At 35.4% G+C, this 8,171-nt stretch overlaps 1 non-coding gene across 1 annotated transcript; it reads right to left on the bottom strand.

The window, feature by feature from the left end:
* Window positions 1-7,563: 7,563 nt before the first annotated feature.
* On the bottom strand, window positions 7,564-7,671 carry LOC112768891 (small nucleolar RNA R71). Its single transcript, XR_003186270.1, has one exon. It is a non-coding gene; the product is annotated as a small nucleolar RNA R71 (small nucleolar RNA).
* Window positions 7,672-8,171: the final 500 nt, after the last annotated feature.

Here is an 8,171-nt window from a genome sequence, read left to right as displayed (position 1 = left end):
TCTGTTTTTGTTAATTTTGGTTTATGAATACTTGTTGAATTCTCATTTTTTCTTTAATGCAAATTGATATTTTCATGTTTATTGATGCTTGTTTAAGTTGTTAGCATTGATTTCTTGCTTTGGTTAGTTATAGATTTTATTATTCTTGTAATTTATCATATTTTACTTTTATTCCTTTCAAGTGTTTGACAAAAGTACCTCTTTCAATTATATAGTAGATTTTGTATTCTTGGCTTGGGATTGAGGACTTAGGTGACCTTGAGTCATTGATGTCCAATAGTGATTGGTGATTTAGGATTGTTAGTTGATTTTGTTTCCACTAATTAGTGAGTTGGTTAGGAGTTGGGGATTAAGATCAATTATGCCTATTTGACTTACCCTCGATGTTTAGGGGTTGACTAAGTGGGATTAATTCTTCATAATTGCCATGTTTGTGGTCAATGACAAGGATAGTGATCTTTGACTCTCAACCCTTGCCAAGATCTTTTTAGCATTTGACTTTTTTTTACTTTTCTTTAATTGCTTTTAGTTTGATTTCTTGCTTGCTTTTAATTTCTTGCTATTTACAATTCTTGTTAATTGCCATCAAAACCCCCTTTCCCTTATAGCCAAAGATATACACATCTGATTGCAATTCCGTGGGAGAATGACTTGGGATTTAAAACTCCTGGTATTTGATTTGAATTGTAACAACCTTTTTAAACTTTGATTGGGGTTATTTGTCGGTTCAGAACTATACTCATAACGAAGTCGAGCTTTTAATTTGTGAAAATTCTACACCGAAAATGTATGAATAGTGTGAATAGCTTGCTAGTAGTTAGGAGTTTATTTTTCTTTACTTTTTGATATCCTTTGTTTCTATTTTTTTTCTTTTTCTATGAATTCTCATCCTTGTGGGTCTGAGTATGGTTGTGACAATTTTGTAGGAAATGGCAATTTCAATGGTGGTTTGTACCAAGGAGTGAATTATCAACTGGGGGAGGGGGGCGGGGAGGCTCACACTCAAGACCAATCTTCTTTGCATCAACCTCCTCTACTCTACTATGATCATGGCTCATCCTATAGTGCATACTAACCAAATGACTATAGTGACCCTTGCTATGGTTATGAACCTCAACCACCATAATTTTATAAACCCCATCCTCAACATTGTCCTCAACCACAATACTCTCAAGTCCCTTTCCACCATCAAACACCTCTATATGATCCAAATCCATCCCATAAACCTTATAAGCCTTATGAACAACCACCCGTTGCACCACCACCATTCCAACATCACTACTCTCATAACCCCCTTGAATGATCACCTCATAATACATCACCTCAATACTCTCACCCTTATAAACTACCTCCCATATATGAAGACTTTCTCCAACATGATGAACTCTCTTTCTCTCCACAAACTTCGATGGAAGAAACTCTTCAACTATTAATCCAAGAACAAAAAGAGTTTTAATCTTTTCGAGAGGAATCCTAAAAGAGGCGAGAAAATTACATGGCTACTATAGCCTAAGCCTTAACCCGCTTAGCCTCACTACGTTCATGCAACAATGAAAGCATTTTTGTGGATGAATGTAAATAATTAACTTCAACCGAAGAGTGCTGGATGAAGAAAATCTTGGAATCTCAAATGAAAGAAGTGGAGTTGAAGCATGAGTTCCAACAAATGGAAGATGTTGAATCCATTGACCATGAGGATATGGTTGAACATTTGGAACAAGTTGAGATAGCAAGCAAGCTTGATAATGAAGACCTTGTTGCCCTTCCACCATTGTAAGGTAAAGAATCTATTAGAGAGAAATGTGTGCACCCTCCAACGGATGTGATGATCGAGATTTTTGATGGTTTAGAATTCACAAATGAAGTCTCGTTGCAATATAGTTTCTAAACCAACACTAATCCTTTCATGCAAAAATTTTATTTGTCACTAAAATAAACCCCTAAAATTATAAACTGAAGTATTTAAACCTCGGGTCGTTCTCCCTAGGAATTGCAAACAAATGTTCTTGTTATTGGCTATGGAGTATGTTTGGGGTTTTTTGAGATTTTAGACAAGAAATATAAATGGCAAAGGAAATAAACTAACAACTAAAAAAGCTCTTGGCAAGGAATGAGAATTAGAAGTCCTATCCTAGTTATCCTCCTCAATTGTGACCACAATTGTCTATTGCTACCACTTAGTTAACCTCTAACCATGGAGAAAAGTCAAGTGGATGAATTGACTTGATTCCACAAGTCTTAGCCAACTCCCAAGGGAAAGACTAGCTTTAGTGGTATCTAAACCAATTAGCAACTTCTAATTATCAATCAACAAAGGAATTAGATAACTCAAGCATCACTAATTACTCTACCTAGGCCAAGAGGGATAAAATCTAACTTATATCTAGAAGAGGCATTTCAACAAACACATAGAAGGCAATAAAGGCAAACATTATTAATCGCAAGAATTAAAGGAATCTACAACTATAAAAGTAAGAGATTAACAATAGAAAGGCAAAACAATTATGAAACAATAAAGAACTTACCAATTGCATTGAAGAAGAAATGTAGATCTACAAAAGAAAGTTCATAAACTACAACTAACAATACAAAGAAATTACAAGAGAAGAAGAATTCTAAAACTACAAGAGAGCAATTAGGGAAGAAAAAGGAAAATTAGAAGAGGAGAAGAAGTAGATCTAGATCTAAAACCTAATCCTAATTCTAGAGAGAAGTGAGAGCTTCTCTCTCTAGAAACTAACTCTAGTTACTTCTAAAACTTAAACTATGACTAATGATAAAAAGTATGTTAATTCCCCTTCAATCTTTGGCTTAAATAGCATTAGAAATAAGTTGGGTTGGGCCCACAAGGCTTTTAAAATCGCTGGCCACAAGTTGCATTAAGTGAATCATGTGCAACCATCGGCGCGTACACGTACAGTGCGCATGCGCACTCCTAAACGCGATGAAACTATGGCAAATATTATATCATTTTAAAGCCCCAGATGTTAGCTTTCCAACGCAACTAGAACTGCATCATTTGGACCTCTGTAGCTCAAGTTATGGTCGATTAAGTGTGAAGAGGTCGGCTTGACAGCTTTTGCGATTCCTTCATTTCTTCATGAGTTCTCCATTTTTACATGCTTTTCCTTCATTCCCTTGATCCAATCTTTGCCTCCTAAACCTGAAATCACTTAACAAAAATATCAAGGCATCTAATGGAATCAAGGTGAATTAAATTTAGCTGTTTTGAAACCCAAAAAGTATGTTTTCACTCTTAAGCACAATTAAAGGAGAAGTTACAAAACCATACTATTTCATTGAATAAATGTGAAAAAAAGATGATAAAATCCTCTAAATTTAACACAAGATAAACCCTCCAAATGGGGTTTATCAGGATGTATCTCTTGATACAGAAGAAGGTGATGAGCGGATAATTTATACGCTTTTTGACAGTGTTTTTAGTATGTTTTTAGTAGGATCTAGTTACTTTTAGGGATGTTTTCATTAGTTTTTATGTTAAATTCACATTTCTGGACTTTACTATGAGTTTATGTGTTTTTCTGTGATTTCAGGTATTTTCTGGCTGAAATTGAGGGACTTGAGCAGAAATCAGATTCAGAGGTTGAAGAAGGACTGCTGATGCTGTTGGATTCTGACCTCCCTGCACTCAAAGTGGATTTTCTGGAGCTACAGAACTCGAAATGGCGCGCTTCCAATTGTGTTGGAAAGTAGACATCCAGGGATTTCCAGAAATGGATAATAGTCTATACTTTGGCCAAGAATAGATGACGTAAACTGGCGTTCAACGCCAGCTCTCTGCCCAAATCTGGCGTCCAGCGCCAGAAAAGGATCCAAAACCAGAGTTGAACGCCAGAAATGGATCAAAACCTGGCGTTCAACTCCACAAATGGCCTCTGCACGTGGAAAGATAAGGCTCAGCCCAAGCACACACCAAGTGGGCCCCGGAAGTGGATTTATACATCAATTACTTACTTCTGTAAACCCTAGTAGCTAGTTTATTATAAATAGGACCTTTTACTAGTCTTTTTGAAAATCTTTGATCAGTTGTATGCTATCTTAGATCACGTTTGAGGGCTGGCCATCTCGGCCATGCCTGGACCTTTCACTTATGTAATTTTAACGGTAGAGTTTCTACACTCCATAGATTAAGGTGTGGAGCTCTGCTGTTCCTCAAAGATTAATGCAAAGTACTACTGTTTTCTATTCAATTCATCTTATTTCGCTTCTAAGATATCCATTTGCACCCAAGAACGTGATGAAGGTGATGATTATGTGTGACGCTCATCACCATTCTCCCCTATGAACACGTGCCTGACAAACACTTTCGTTCTACATGAAATAAGCTAGAATGAATATCTCTTAGATCTCCTAACCAGAATCTTCGTGGCGTAAGTTAGAATGATGGCGGCATTCAAGAGAATCTGGAAAGTCTAAACCTTGTCTGTGGTAATTCGAGTAGGATTCAATGATTGAATGACTGTGACGAGCTTTAAACTCGCGAGTGCTGGACGTTAGTGACAGACGCAAAAGGAGGGTGAATCCTATTCCAGCATGATCGAGAACTGACAGATGATTAGCCGTGCTGTGACAGAGCATGTGAGCATATTTTTCACTGAGAGGAGGGGATGTAGCCACTGACAACGGTGATGCCCTTGCATAAAGCCAGCCATGGAAAGGAGTAAGACTGATTGGATGAAGATAGCAGGAAAGCAGAGGTTCAGAGGAACGAAGGCATCTCCATTCGCTTGTCTGAAATTCTCACCAATGAATTACATAAGTATTTCTATCCCTATTTTATTATATTAAATTCGAAAACACCATTATCAATTTATATCTGCCTAACTGAGATTTGCAAGGTGACCATAGCTTGCTTCATACCAACAATCTCCGTGGGATTCGACCCTTACTCATGTAAGGTATTACTTGGATGACCCAGTGCACTTGCTGGTTAGTTGTATCGAAGTTGTGAACCATGGTATTGGCACCATGTTCTTGGCGCCATTGCCAGGGAAAGAAAGAGCCATGAATTTTATATAATCAAAGTGTAATCATGATTGCGCGTACCAAGTTGCTCACGTTGCCAGGGATTGTTTGAGCCTGGACATCACAATTTCGTGCACCAAGTTTTTGGCGCCGTTGCCGGAGATTGTTCGAGTTTGGACAACTGACGGTTCATCTTGTTGCTCAGATTAGGTAACTTTCTTTTTGTTTTCTTGTCAAAAAATTTTTCAAAAATCTTTCAAAAATTTTCTCCTTTGTTTTCGAAAAAAAAAATGTTTTCAAAAATTTTATTCAAAATTTTTAAGAATGAATTCTAGTGTTTCATGAAGCATGTGAAGCCTGGCTGGTTGTAAAGCCATGTCTAAATTTATTTGGACTGAGGCAGCAATTTGTTATCAAGAGCAATATACTCTAATGTTAAATGCTGAAGCTTGGCTGGCCATTGGCCATGTCTAGTGTTTTGGATTGGAGCTTTCATTGAAAGCTTGGCTGGCTAGTGAGCCATGTCTAATTCCTGGACTGAAGCTTTAGACTAAGAATGCAAGATTCCTGGAATTCATATTAAAAATTTTGAAATCCTTATTTTTCTTTTACAAATAATTTTCGAAAAAAATCCAAAAAAATTAGAAAATCATAAAAATAAAAAATATTTATTTTTCTGTTTCTTGTTTGAGTCTTGAGTCATATCATAAGTTTGATGTCACTTGCATATGCATCTTGCATTTTTCGAAAATTCAGACATTGATAGTGTTCTTCATGATCTTCAAGTTGTTCTTGGTAGGTCTTCTTGTTTGATCTTGATGATTTTTTGTTTTGTGTCTTTTATTGTTTTTCATATGCATTCTTGAATTCTTAGTGTCTAAGCATTAAAGAATTCTAAGTTTGGTGTCTTGCATGTTTTCTTTGCATTAAAAAATTTTTTCAAAAATATGTTCTTGGTGTTCATCTTGACATTCAAAGTGTTCTTGGTGTTTATCTTGACATTCATAGCATTCTTGCATACATTCATTGTTTTGATCTAAAAATTTCATGCATTGCATCATTTTTCTTGTTTTTCTCTCTCTTCATTAAAAATTCAAAAAAATCAAAAAAATATCTTTCCCTTCTTCTCTCATCAAATTCGAAAATTTGAGTTGATTTTTTCAAAAATTTTTAAAATCAAATTGTTTCTCATGAGTCAAATCAAATTTTCAATTTGAAAATCTTATCTTTTTCAAAATCTTTTTCAAAAATCAAATCTTTTTCAAAATTCTTAGTTATTTTCAAAAATTCCAAAAATATTTTTCAAAAATATTTTTCTTATTTTTATATCAAAATTTTCGAAAATAACAATAACAATTAATGTTTTGATTCAAAAATTTCAAGTTTGTTACTTACTTGTTAAGAAAGATTCAAACTTTAAGTTCTAGAATCATATCTTGTGATTTCTTGTGAATCAAGTCATTAATTGTGATTTTAAAAATCCAATCTTTTTCAAAAACAATTTCAATCATATATTTTCAAAAAAATCTTCTTATCTTTTTCAAAAATTTGATTTCAAAATATCTTCTCTAACTTCCTAACTTCTTATCTTTTCAAAATTGATTTTCAAATTTGTTTTAACTAACTAACTAACTTTTTGTTTGTTTCTTAACTTTTTCAAAACTACCTAACTAACTCTCTCTCTCTCTCTCATTTTCGAAAATATCTTCCCCCTTTTTCAAAATTTCTTTTTAATTTATTAATTATTTTAAATTTTAAATCTTAATTTTCGAAAATTACTAACATTTTTCAAAAACTATTTTCAAAAATCACTAACTCTTTTTCAAAAATTGTTTTCGAAAATTCCTTCTCTCTCATCTTATTCTATTTATTTATTCATCTACTAACATCTCATCTCACATCTCAACCTTCCTCACAGTTGTGTTTCTTCCATTATATTACATTCTTTGTCTCCCCCTCTTCTTCTACTCACAAAGAAATCCCTATACTGTGGTATAAAGGATTTCTATTATTATTATTTTTCTGTGCCCTCTTCTTTGTCATATGAGCAGGAGCAAGGATAAGAACATTCTTGTGGAAGCAGATCCAGAACCTGAAAGGACTCTAAAAAGGAAACTAAGAGAAGCTAAAATACAACAATCCAGAGATAACCTTTCAGAAATTTTCGAACAGGCAGAGGAGATGGCAGCCGAAAATAATAATAATGTAAGGAAGATGCTTGGTGACTTTACTACACCTAATTCCAATTTACATGGAAGAAGCATCTCCATTCCTGCCATTGGAGCAAACAACTTTGAGCTAAAACCTCAATTAGTTTCTCTGATGCAGCAGAACTGCAAGTTTCATGGACTTCCATCTGAAGATCCTTTTCAGTTCTTAACTGAATTCTTGCAGATATGTGATACTCTTAAGACTAATGGAGTAGATCCTGAAGTCTACAGGCTCATGCTTTTCCCTTTTGGTGTAAGAGACAGAGCTAGATTATGGTTGGATTCTCAACCCAAAGACAGCCTGAACTCTTGGGATAAGCTGGTCACGGCTTTCTTAGCCAAGTACTTTCCTCCTCAAAAGCTGAGCAAGCTTAGAGCTGATGTTCAAACCTTCAGACAGAAAGAAGGTGAATCCCTCTATGAAGCTTGGGAAAGATACAAACAGTTGACCAAAAAGTGTCCTTCTAACATGCTTTCAGAATGGACCATCCTGGATATATTCTATGATGGTTTATCTGAGCTATCAAAGATGTCACTGGACACTTCTGCAGGTGGATCCATTCACCTAAAGAAAACGCCTGCAGAAGCTCAAGAACTCATTGACATGGTTGCTAATAACCAGTTCATGTACACTTTTGAAAGGAATCCTGTGAATAATGGGACGCCTATGAAGGTGATGATTATGTGTGACGCTTATCACCATTCTCCCCTATGAACACGTGCCTGACAAACACTTTCGTTCTACATGAAATAAGCTAGAATGAATATCTCTTAGATCTCCTAACCAGAATCTTCGTGGCGTAAGCTAGAATGATGGCGGCATTCAAGAGAATCTGGAAAGTCTAAACCTTGTCTGTGGTAATCCGAGTAGGATTCAATGATTGAATGACTGTGACGAGCTTTAAACTCGCGAGTGCTGGACGTTAGTGACAGACGCAAAAGGAGGGTGAATCCTATTCCAGCATGATCGAGAAC

Source organism: Arachis hypogaea, chromosome 17 (assembly GCF_003086295.3).
Source record: "Arachis hypogaea cultivar Tifrunner chromosome 17, arahy.Tifrunner.gnm2.J5K5, whole genome shotgun sequence".
Lineage (NCBI taxonomy): Eukaryota > Viridiplantae > Streptophyta > Magnoliopsida > Fabales > Fabaceae > Arachis > Arachis hypogaea.
Note: the sequence above shows the minus strand (reverse complement) of the source record. Positions and strands in the feature narration are given on the sequence as shown.